Genomic DNA, 12,980 nt, shown 5'->3' on the forward strand with positions numbered 1-12,980 from the left:
CTCCTCCTCTGCCCCTACCCTCCCACCTTAAATAAATAAATGAAATAAATTTTTTAAATTTTTATTTATTTATTTATTTATTTATTTATTTATTTATTTGAGAGAGAGTAGAGTGACAGAGATCACAGAAGGAGAGGGAGAAGCAGACTCACCACTTAGCAGGGATCCCGATGTGGGGCTCGATCCCAGGGCCCTGAGATCATGACCTGACCCTAAGGCAGATACTTAACTGACTGAGCCACCAGGCACCCCAGAATCTTCTTTTTTTAAAAATGGCATTTCCAATTCTCTCCGCAGCTGGAACCCAGGGTATACCAGCAATCTAAAAGTTTCATATATCACCATTCATGTATTTTAGAAATGGGCAAAAGAGGGACAAAAGGTAGAAGTCCTCCTCTACAATAGTCCAGGAGTGTATACAGTGCTACTCGTCCCAACATTAAAGGGAACATCAAGTTATAAACCATTGAAAGTTGCACATTAATTTTCCATATGTATGTTTACATCTTTAGCTTACGATTTCAAGGAAATCTAACGCACCTCTATGATTGTTTTTGCAGCTAATTTTAACATAATAATTCAAGTTAATGTGTAACTACACCAGATCTCAGCTGCTCCTACAGGGTACACTTGTGTCCACTGTAATTACAACTTATACTAAACATATCAAATGAGCACATGAAAAACCTATTATGTGCTTAACTACACAAATGCCATTTAATCATTTTTCTTTCTAAAACTAGGCAATATCTGTTTCTAAAAAAACATCAGGGAAATAAAACTATCAAATGATACACTTGCAACAAGTGGAATTTCCAGTTGTGATTGCTTAATAGTTTTTTTTTTTTATCATGTTCAGTTAGCCAGCATAGAGTACATCATTAATTTTTGATGTAATGTTCAATGATTCATTAGTTGTGTATAATACCTAGTGCTCATCACAACACAGGCCCTCCTTAATACCCATCACCTGGTTATCCAGTTCCCCCACCCTCCCCTTCTGTAACCCTTCGTTTGTTTCCTGGAGTCAGAGTAGTTTTAAAATATAGTATAATATAGTCTTTCATAGTAATTGTTTTCTGTATCCCCTCACATTCTGGATGTCAAGAAAAGCCTTTAGACAGATTTGCACTATTATCGTTGCATTACAAATATTGCCTAATTATCATGTCCATTAACTATACTGCACTTCTTTAAGGTACAGAGCATACTTTTCTCATAATGGAACACCCCCAGTCCCCAGGGCCTTGCCGAGTGCTGGCAGAAATTAAGTGTTGAATAAGAGTATCGTACGAATGGGGAATTAACAAAGGAGGAGAAGGTAGTTGATCATGTCTGGAAAGCCTAGAAGCTCTTCCAGGCAGAGAAATGGACCAAGGGCATTTGAGGTCGAGAAAGTTGTTTGCAAAGGCAAGTAGAGTTTGCTCATTTATTCAACAAATATTTATTGAGCCCATTATACATGCTAGACTTTGGGATATAATCTAAGGCAATAACATATATGGTCCCAGGTTCCATGAAGCTTATGGTTTATGAAAAAAATGTGTTCAGCTAATAAATCACTCAAAAATGTGTTCCTATAAGTTGAAATAAGTGTATAAAGCAATATAAGTGCATATAATAAATGGAATTAATGCCTGTTCCCGAGTTAATTGAGCATGTTTTATAATGCTAATTTTTCTCTACAAGGGAATTATTTAGAACTTAAAAAAATTAGTAGTCTTTCCTAGAGTTGAAGCCCTTGCATATAGTGTTACATTATATGTTATGTAACATTCATGCTGTCTACTTATGTATATTAGATCACTTGAAGTATAGAGCAAGGTGCTCACAGCTAAAAATATCAATTCTTCCCCCCAATCCCACGTGCTATTTAGGTCATACATTTTACTTTTAACATACGCTTTAAGCATACAATATATCACTATTTTTTCTTTAGACAAAGCTATCTATTACAGCTCTTAAAAGTAAGGAAAGAAAACCGAAATCTGTGATTTTATTCATTTATTCCATATCAGGGTTCATCTTTATTGGTTCATCCACCTTTCTGTCTGGTTTCATAGTCCTTCTGCCTGAAGAATTTTTCTTATATCTCTCGTGGCACAAGTCTACTAGAAATAAATTGTGAGTGTGTGTGTGCATAAAGCAGTTGTTTTTTCTTCACTTTGACAGATATTTGGGGGTGTATAGAATCCTATGTGGGAAGTTTTTATGTATTTATTTTGCAACACTAAATACGGCAGTTTGGTGTACCTGGCTTGCATGACTCCAGATGAGAAGCATGCTGCAGTTCTTTGGTCCTCTTTATGTAGCGTGTCTTTTTTCTCTGGCTGCCTTCAAGTTTTCCTCATTTTCATTTATTTTCAGCAGTTGAATATAACAGGTGGGTGTGGGGTGTGTCTTTGTGTGTGTCTGTCACTAATTTTGGAAAAATTTTGCCATTATTTCTTCAATTTTTTCTCTTCTCCATTTTCTTTTTCTTTTCCTTCTGGGATTCCAAGAATACATTTATTAAACCAGTTAATACTGTCCAACAGTCCTTGGATCCCCTCTTTGATTTTCATGCTTTTTTGTTGTTGTTGTTGTTTTTTACCTATCTTTGAGGTTATTAATTTTTTTTCTTTTCTTTTTTGGGGGGTATGTGGAGCACAGGGAGCATTTTTAATTGGCTATATTGGGCATAAACATGTTGAAGGCATTCCTTATCTTTGTTACTGTTTTTTGTTTGTTTCTAGCTTTTTCATTTTTCTTTCTTATAGATTCCACTTTGCTAAAATTACCCATTTCATCTTGTATGCTGTCTACCTTTTTCATTAGAGTTTTTATAATATTACAATTGAATCTTGAATAAGTTGGGGTTTGGGGCATCAACCTCCCGTGCAGTCAAAAATCTACATAGGACTTTTGACTACCCCCCAATAGCCAATTGTGGTTCATGGGTGTTTTGTTTTGTTTTTGTAAATTCTTTATTTTGGTTAATATTGACTGTAATCACTACTACCACAGATTTATTATGGCTGAGAGGGGTTATTCACTAGATATTCTGTTGTCATTAAACACTAAAAATTAGGAAAAGACTGGAGGGTATTTAAAATGGTATAAGGAGAGGAGAGCAGAAGGTCAAGGGAGAACATGAAGTCCTGCCCAGCCTTGTTATTCAAAATGAGTAACCGCATCTGATCTAACTGAAATGCCAGCCTCTGGAAAAAGGTTTTCAGAAAAAGGTCGCATAACAATTATTCACTGGACAAAAAAAAATGTCGATGTTTCTAGAAAAGGTCTTGACATGAAAGACCCAACTTAGGAACAATTACCTAGCACCATGACAGAGCTGGGCTCACAGCAGGCTGGCATCCATTAAAATGCTATTGTGGATGCAGAAATCTGTAGGAACCAGCTCTCATTCACAGATGTATGTGATGTTTTACAGCATAGGGATGTAGGCGGTTCTCTCTTATGTATGTAGATGTCATCTGGAAAAGGCTTCTTCCTGCTGCCACATTCAAGGAAATTCTTAGCTGTAGGAATATTACTTATTTTCTCTGTGAACTCCTGGAGGTGCAGACAGGATAGTGGGGACTTTCTCTTCTAGAGCCAAAATGGTTTGGAGCAGAATCATGTCCACGAGGCTCAGCTGATTACCAACAAAAACTCTTTCGCCCATGATCCCTTAAAACCACTTCGAACCCAGGCAAGCATCTAATCATAGCCTCTGGGCCATGTTAACCAGTGGTTTTTTGTTGATCATCTAGTTTCAAGAAAGGATGCATGATAACCAGTTCCAGCAGATCTAGCGTCCCCTCCACGTGCATGTCAATGAGGGCTCTGTCCTTGAGGTCCTCCCGAAGAGATGGTGCTTCTCTGGTATGTAGCGGAGGATGCGTCCAGTCTGCACCAACTTCATTCCATCAGTTTCACCCATTGGCACCATCGCTGGTTACCATCCTGCAACTTCTGCAACTGTTCTTCTGTTTCTAAGAATACTTCATCCAACTCAATCCAGTGGCAGCTAAAACCCAACTTGTGGATTCCATCAGGCCTCTTCTGCTCTGAGAGTGGAGCTTGGGCTTCCCTGCCCTGATGGCCTTCCGGGCTTTCTGCAGTCCACGTGGAGCACCCAGAGCCATCCAATGTGTTCTGCAAGCAGTCTGCCGCCCAATAGCCCATTGTTCACTGGAAGTCTCACCAATAACATAAACAACCGATTAACACATACTGTGTATGTTATATGCATCGTTTGCTGCATTAGAATAAAGTAAGCTGAACAAAATAGAATGATTTAAGAAAATCATAAAGAAGTACTGTACTGTATTTTTTAAAAAATCCATGTAAATGTAGATCCATATAGTTCAAACCCATGCTGTTCAAGGGTCGACTATATAACATTAATTTCAATATTCTGCTCATAGCTTTTCGATATATATCTCAAATATGAGCCTAGTTTTATTGATTATCTTTGTCTCTTGGAAATGCATTGTTCATTATTTGATTTTTCATAAACCTTGTAATATTTTGTAGAAAGAAACTAGACATTCTATATAAGACAGTAGTTACTGAGGTAAACAACATTTTTGGCGGGGGCTAGAAATTATCATGCCTCTCCTTCTGGAGACCTTTATTGTGCAGATTTGAAGCCATCTAAAGAGAAGTGGCCTTGGTTTGGGTTGTTTAGTTGCTATTGTTACCCTCAGGGCACCTTAGTCACCTAATTCCTCTGGAGATAATGTGTGTTCAGGCTGGGGATGGTTTTCTTTACGGTTTTATCATTTCTGATTCATCCTCAGCTGTGGATCTTCGCCTTGCAGTGTGCCTGAGAGAGCATTCCTCTCCAGCCTTGCTTTATCCTGGTCATCTTCTAGGAGAATGGTTGACCTGTTACTCATTAACTTTTAGTCTGGTAGTAGCGTGTGCTCACTCCTACTGCAGCTGTAGTTCTGGACAAGCATGTATTCTGATCCTTCCCTTACTGTTTTTTTTTCACGAGTTTTCACCAATGCCCTGAAAGCTACGGTGTTCCCTGCTCTTCTACCACAGCAAGTTCTGTAGGGGCCGATGGGGAAGGAGTATTCAAACGGGGCTTGCGCTTCTCCTGCTGACATTGCCCTTCCTCTCCCCTAAACTTGCACCATGAGGGACTCTTCCTCAGAACTTTCATCAATCTTTTTGTGAATCTCTTGTGAGGTATGAGGTGCATGTAGAAAAACCTACAAGTAGGTATGAACTCCCCCCTACACGCAGCTCTTGAAGTCTCCCATCTCACACTAACATGCTGTCAGCAGCTAATCCATTAGCATCTCAAGCTGCATTCTTCTTATCGGTACTTGGCTCCATCATCTCAGGTGAAGAAGTGCTCATGTCTTATCCACCCCCCCGCCCCGCCCCGAAGTCTTTAGTCTCGCCTTAGATTTTGCATTAGTTGGTTGTGCTGTGACCTCAGTTCTTTGGTTTAAGAAAAGTTATGAACTTGCAGTTTGCCTGAATTTTTTGTTTTTGTCAGCGTGATAGCAGGACTCTTTCCACCTCTCTTTAATCCAAGAAGAAACTGGAAAGCCAAAGCCATAATTTTTAAGGTGATATTTGAAAGATGAGTAAGAGTTTACTAGTAAAAAGGGGGATGCCAGAAGAGATTTCCAGGTGAAAGAAACATGATATGTGTTATGTGCTATGAAAGAGCATGATATTTACAGCAAATGAAAGCAAGGTGGTTGAGCACAAATGATGATTTTAAAGATGGGACTGTGGGAGACCAGAGAAGTAGGGCAGGTCATACACTGTCAACACCTTGTTTAATCCTTATCCTATGAGCAACAGGAATTCTATGTATTGTGAGCAATTTTCAGAGTTTTGTTTTGAAATATTTATCCTGGGTACATCCTGGAATACTAATTAAAAATCATGTGCGTTGACCAATGGGGAGATACCACAGTTGTGCAGGTAGAACAAGATGGACCCTTGGAATAGAGAAATAGGAGTGGGTATGGAAGAAAGACCTCTCCTGAAAATAAAGAGAGAAATAAAGAAAAATGAAAGAAAGGTAGACTTTGTGAGGAGTCTGACACATGTGGAGAATAGTGAGGAGTTCCGGGTGGCTATTACGCAGGTTCGTGATAAGACTTTTAGGAAATTAGGCTGGAAATGAATTAGGATGAGACTGTAAAGACTATGTAGGCCACACTAAGAAGGATGCATTGATTTCCTCTATATGTACTAATTAGATCACAGTAGGCTTTAAGCTGAGCTGTAACATGATCATATTAGATTTGGAGAGATCTGACTTAAATCACTAAGTCATGATCTATGTAGATGGGGTATTATTATATTCTGAACTGTAAATACAACATTTTAAGCCTGTGTTCATACGAACATATGTTAAAATGGTAAAATTAGACAATAATTGTCTTTACAAACAAATGAATAAATTATTAAGACAAATAAAATTTAGTTTTTTTACTACCATCCACTGAGCAAAATTATCTGTCAGTACACTGTATTAGTCATGAAATAGGAATCATAGTCAACGTAAAAGGTGATTTGAAGATGAGGAAGATGAACCAGCTGATAGATCAAAAAGTGGTTATATTTGACCATTTACCTTTTCTTTTCATGGTTCAAGTAAAGCGTAAATGAAAAATTAATTATATTTCATATCATAGCAAATTTATAAATCCCGGGTTAAAAGGTAAGCATTCATTACATGTCATTTTCCTAGTTTTTAAATGTTATTTTCTTAGTAGATTCAACCATCCAGCCATTTATATAGTTAAGTTCTCAATGAGCACGTATTAGGCCCTGAAAACGTGCTTGGTGCTGTGGATGCAGGGGTTCCAGAAAATTAGATGCCATACACTGTGTTCTCAAAGAGTGTCCAAAAAAGAAACAGACATTGCAGTGCCGTGGAGTTACAAGCTGAAGATTACAAAGTAAGGATGGAAGTACCAGGGAGACTGTACAAAGCAGGTTGGGGGCTTTATAATAAAATAAATGAGGCAAGGCTTTTTGATATGAGTCGTTATGCATTTAGTTCAAATCATTTCAGCAAAATGTTAATAAGTATTCTGTACCAGGCCCTATACTCAGTGTATGAGCTACAGATATTGAGAAGATACAGTCACTGATTTCAAGAAACTGATAATCTAATGAGAAAGACTGATATAGTAACAACCAACTATAGTATCAAATTCTAGGAACTGTATGAACTAAATGGAATTAATCCAAAATGAGAGTTGGAATGAGGGTTCACTGAGGAAGAAATCAGGAATGAAAACTGAAGGATAAATAACATCAGGAGGAGTGAAATGTAAGATCAGTACTTCCTGGCAGAGGACAGAACATGACAAAAGGCAAACAAATTAGCCTTTTCTTTGTGCCTCCCGGGGACACTCTCTGATACGTAACTACATGCTCTGCCGTCATTCTAAGGAATGGGCATCACCACTTCCCTTTAGAGGTGTGAAATCTCTGACCCAAAGATGTAGGTAGCTTTTCTCAGGTATGTCAGGCTGCTAGGCTGCCTGAGGCTATCTTGTTTAAACACCCATGCTCTCGAACACGATGTGATCATGAGTGAAGTGATACGGTGTATCAGAAGACTGGAAGTAGCTTGGCACGGATGAGCCATATGCGAGAATATGCATACTTCTCTTCGTATCTTACCACTCCCATTTGGGTTTTTCAGTTTTGGCTGCTCCTTCTTTCAGGCTTGTTATCAGGACACCATGTCCACCAGCCTGTCACTATTGACAGATAGCAAATCTTACCTAATCTGGCTTACCTGGGCCTATGAGTAGCTGGATGGAACACCAAGGAGGACTGCTTTATGGATCCCAAGTACCATGGCCACTGCTTCCGGTTCCATCTGAAAGTTGCCTCCTCTGGCTTGACTGAAGCTTTGCTCTTCAGATGTGGAAATGCCTCTTGCTGCAGACTCATGTTTTGGGCCCCAGTGGTTACTCTTACTATTTTTAGATCCTTCCCAGGTAGCCTGCTACACTGCTGCCCATCCTTTTCCACTACTCCCGGTGACACTGAACTCAGCCAACTGTTTTCCCAACCCAAGTGGAAGAAGTTTCTCCCGTTCTCACCAGTTATGTCACCTCAGGAGGGACAAAGAACATTTTCCATTTCTTTCTTAAGCCATGAATTAATGTTAATAAATCCAAATTGTCACCTTGGTTGTTAGGCCCTATCTAATTCTGCTTTTATATGGATAATTACAAACTGCAAGTTGGTCAGTAATTTTAACATCCCCAGTTAGCTAAGTATAGTCAAATCAAAGAGTATTTTTAACTTAGCATTTTGTCCCTCTAGATTTTGAAGACTGAAATTATCCTTTCCTCTTTTTTAAAACCTGCCCCATCTGGCCTTCAAAGGACTCCAGAGTTTGAAGAACAAGAAGATACCCTAGTCACTTAAAAATGAAAGAAAAAGAAATTCTACCTTTCCTGCCATCAAAATTGCTTTCCCCTACTAATCAGAGAATTCCCGTGTCACAGAGCCCCTAACTACTTAATACATTTCTCTCAAATTTTGTTAAAAATTCTCCTCTGTCTTCCTCTATTTGAACTGCATTCTTTGAATTCATTTCTGTTTTCCACATTACATCCTTTCTTCCTTAACTAGGACCATTGTTTACTGCTTTGTCACAAGTACAATATTCGTGTGTGTGTGTGTTTGTGTGTGTGTGTGTGTGCATGTGTGTGTGTGTGTGTGTGTGTGTAGGCTTTTCACATCTATCAAAAAGTATCAGAAAGCATAAACAATCATATTCAGAACCATCAAACTTGTCATACATTATGCTTCTAAATTTATTCAGAAAACATAAAAAACAACCTTGATGTGACTTACACTACACATGGCCCTGCTACTTGAGAACAAACGTATATTACAAAAGCCCAATCAAATTCAGCACATATATGTTACAATTCTGTAAGCCCTTAACTTTAGGCATTCTCCCCATAACTTTAGATGTTCTTGGACATTATTTTCACATAAACAGACACATAAAATCCATAAAATTATAGGGAAAGTGAGATTTGGTGTAATTTTCAAATATCTGAATGAAGTAAAATATGGCTGCTGGTAACTTCCAATTTTGCATTTGTTGTGATTGAATGATCACTATATAGATAAAAGCTACATTCACTCACAACAGATTAAAGTTATCAGAAAACAACCTAGTTTCCTGAAGTTCTTTTCCTCTACTCATTTTGAAGCCTTTTTTATATCCTATAATTTTCTCAGTTATGTAATAAATCTCCATCATCTTTTATTAAAACATTATATATATATATGTAGTTTCTCAAATAGCAAATGTAGCCAATTTCGATTGCAAATCTGAAAAATGTCTTTCTGTTAGAAAAAGTAGAAGGCATTCCATGAAGACATATTAACAGTTCCAAAGTTTCAAAAGCTGGGGTCTCATGATAAAAATTCTAATAAAAAAACTGAGGGGTGCCGGGGTGACTCAATCGGGGGGGGCATCTGCCTTCAGTTCAGGTCATGATCTCAGGGTCCTGGGTTCCAGCAGCATCCGGCTCCCTGCTCAGCCCAGTGGGGAGTCTACTCCTTCTCCCTCTGCCCCTCCTCCCTGCTTGCACACATGCACACACACTGTCTCCCAAATAAATACACAAAAATCTTTAATAAAAAAATTGAGAATTTCAGCTTTGGGGAAGAACTACTCAATAATCATTTTTCAGGTTCTACTGACATCTGAATGTACTGTCCTCCTCCACTCTATAGAATCTGCCCAGTCTAGAAAAAACCTTTCTCCCTAATCAATTTTACACCAAAAAAAGAAAAAAAACAATAATGAAAACAACCCATTTTATAATAATACTCTACTTCAGTTTTATCAAGATTGATACCATTCTGCTCTCAGCAATCATGATTCATCCTAGAAATATTGCTGCGTAACGATCTGTCACAAACTTAACAGCTTAAAAATAGCACACATTTATTATCTCACATTTTCAGTGGCTCAGGAGCCTCAGCACACCTTAACTGGGTTCTCTGCTTAGGGTCTCACATGCTACAATCAAGGGGGCAAGTAGACTTCATTCTCATCTGGCGAGCTGACTGGGGAAGAAACCACTACCCAATTCATACCACTGTTAGAAGGATTCATTGTCTTGTGGCTGTTGACTGAGGGCCCATGCTTCTTATTGGCTGTCAGTGGACATCCACCCTCAGATTCTAGAAGCTGCTCCAGTTCCCTACTATGTGGCCTTCTTCACAGGCAGTTCACAGTGTGGTTGTTGGCTTCCTCAAGGCCAGAAGGAGGATTTCCTGTATACTAATCTGCTAAAATGGAATTTCATAGCATTTTGGGATGTAATCTTGGGAAAGATGTCTCACCACCTTTGCCATGTAAAGTAACCTAATCAAGGAGTGTGATATCCCATTACTTTTTTTCCATATCCTACTTTCTACAAGCAAAAGAGAAGTCCTGTTCCACTCAAGGGGATGAAATTTTATGGGATTTAACACCAGGAGGTGGAATTCATGAAGCCACCTTAGAATTCCCCCTGCCACACTTGTCTAATGTCCCATCATTTTTTTCTGGAGAGGTGAAAGCCACACCCTGTTTTAAGGATGACTTTTTAATATTTACTTATAATTCTACTAGTAAAAGATCATATCCCAACTTACATAAACCCTGAAATTCCTCAATAAAATTTTACCCCATTCGATCGCAGTGTATTTTCACAAACAACAAAACCAAAGGGTGAAGTCCTTTTTCTGTAAGGAAATGTATTTAGAAAAGTTATTTTAGAAGAGTTTTCACTTTCAAATTTTAACTTAGGACCAGTTTCCCCTTAACTAATTTTTCATGGGAGTACAATGAAGACAAAACTTTGCAGTGGGTTGTCATTTATCTAATTCTCTTGGTTTGGAGGCCCTAGAGATCTAATTCTTTCCAGTGATTTCTTTTATCTTGGAAGGTAGAGCTACGCACAGAGGCGCCATTTTGTCTTCTTAATTTCCCTCTTATCCCTTTAGTCTCTCTGACCACACTTACTTTCTCAGCTGAGGATTGGAAGCAGGACTCAGGTCAGGCACCAGAGATTTTAACTTAAAGTTTGTGCATTCTTTGCTAATGTATTTAACTATCCTCATTTTCTAATGCCCAGCTTGTGGAATTGGTTGTAGTAATCAAGAATGGGGTCTGCCCCCACCTCTGTAACCCCCATAAGATTCACAGTTATTTTGTCTGTTAATGACAGATCAAGATGAGCTCCTCACCCCTCAATCCCTGCCTTTCTTCCTACCCTCGTAAGTTCCTCATGGGCGGGGCAAACATTCACTTGAACTATGTTTGCTGCTTTTCTTGCATTCCCAACTGCCTGAATGATCTGGGCAAAGACACCTCAGGGATGGATGGTTAATGTGGTGCTCCATGGTTCTAATTATTCCAATATTTTCAACATAATCTTGGTAAAGTGCTATCTAAGAATTTTCATCTCAGGCATCCAGCTTTAGGCCTTTAAACAAAATCTTACAGAATGGCTCCTTTGTCCTAGTACCCCAATTTATGGCTTTATCATCATATGTTGGAAAAGCTATCTTTCCTCCATTGAATTGCTTTTGCACTTTGGTCAAAAATTACTTGGACATATCTGTGTCTATTTCTGGTTCTCCATTTTTTTCTGCTGGTTTATTTATCTAGTCTTCTAACAATATCATAGTGTTGATTACTATATAATAGTTCTTACAACCAGGCAGATCAATTCTCCCACTTCCTTTTTGTTTCTCAAAATTGTTTTAGCTACTCTAGTTGCTTGATTTTCAGTACAAATTTTGGAATAATCTTGTGCATACCTGAAAAATGTCTTGTTTGAATTATGACATGATTTGAAATAAAACTATATTATCAATTTGGGGAGGTTTGGCAACTTTGCTATGTGGATGCTTCAATCCATAAACACAGTATATCTTTCTATTTTTTATATTTTCTTTGATATCTTTCAGTGTTGTATAGTTTTCAGCTTACAAATCCTGTACATATTTTGATAGATTTACACACCCACGGATTTCATTTTTCAAGGATGTTAAATGATCTTGTATTTTTAATTGCAGTATCCATGTGTTCATTGCTAGTATATAGGAATACAGTTTTTTTTCTGTATGTTAATTTTATATCTTTCAACTTTACTGAATTAATTTATTAGTTCTAGGATTTTTATTTTTATAGATTCTTTCGGAGTTTCTATGTGGACAATCATATCTGTGTTTGCTCCTTTTCTCGTAGGATACCAGTCTTATTGAATCAAGATCCACCTCAATCTAGATGAACTCACCTACCTGGTTATATCTACAAAGACCTTATTTCCAATTAAGGGCATATTCTGAAGTTCTAAGTGAACATGAATTTTATGCAACAGACATAGATATACCCCCTTCTCCAAAAAAATAAATAAATAAATAAAAGCTGCTCTCTCTACCCAAAGGAATGAGAAAGGGAAAGTCTAGCAAGGCAGAAAACATTGCAACAATAACTGCTCCAGTCCAACCAAAACCTTTTGGTTCTATATCCATTGACACAATGAAAGCCTGAGTAAGGAACAAATAAGGTTAACTTCTACTCTTATGAGGTTGTAAAAAGCTACTCATTATCCCTACTGGAATAGTGTCAGAGAGGACAAACTAGGGTACTGAACTTTTAATCTCTACTGGCTGGTAATGAGTCCTTCCCTGCACCCCCACCTCATCTGTGTTGTCAAGGGAAGACCATGGGAGCCTGAATTTCCACTTCCCACTGACAGTAAAGAGGCTCCCATCTCTCTCCACTGGGAGGCTTGTCATAGGCCTAATGAAGAGTGAAGACTTTCGCCACCGCACAACAGTATACCATTTGGTGGCATCAGTGGAGACTGAAGGGGAGGAGATCCTGATTTCCCACCCCTACCCCTGTAACAAGGTATCCCCCCTAGATAACCTGCTCTCTTCTTTTGGCCTTTCAGAATCTCCTTATATTTGTC

At 38.3% G+C, this 12,980-nt stretch overlaps 1 pseudogene; it reads right to left on the reverse strand.

The window, feature by feature from the left end:
• Positions 1-3,357: 3,357 nt before the first annotated feature.
• LOC105237495 lies at positions 3,358-4,127 on the reverse strand (annotated as a pseudogene).
• Positions 4,128-12,980: the final 8,853 nt, after the last annotated feature.

The sequence above is a fragment of the Ailuropoda melanoleuca genome, chromosome 2 (genome assembly GCF_002007445.2).
Source record: "Ailuropoda melanoleuca isolate Jingjing chromosome 2, ASM200744v2, whole genome shotgun sequence".
Taxonomy (NCBI): domain Eukaryota; kingdom Metazoa; phylum Chordata; class Mammalia; order Carnivora; family Ursidae; genus Ailuropoda; species Ailuropoda melanoleuca.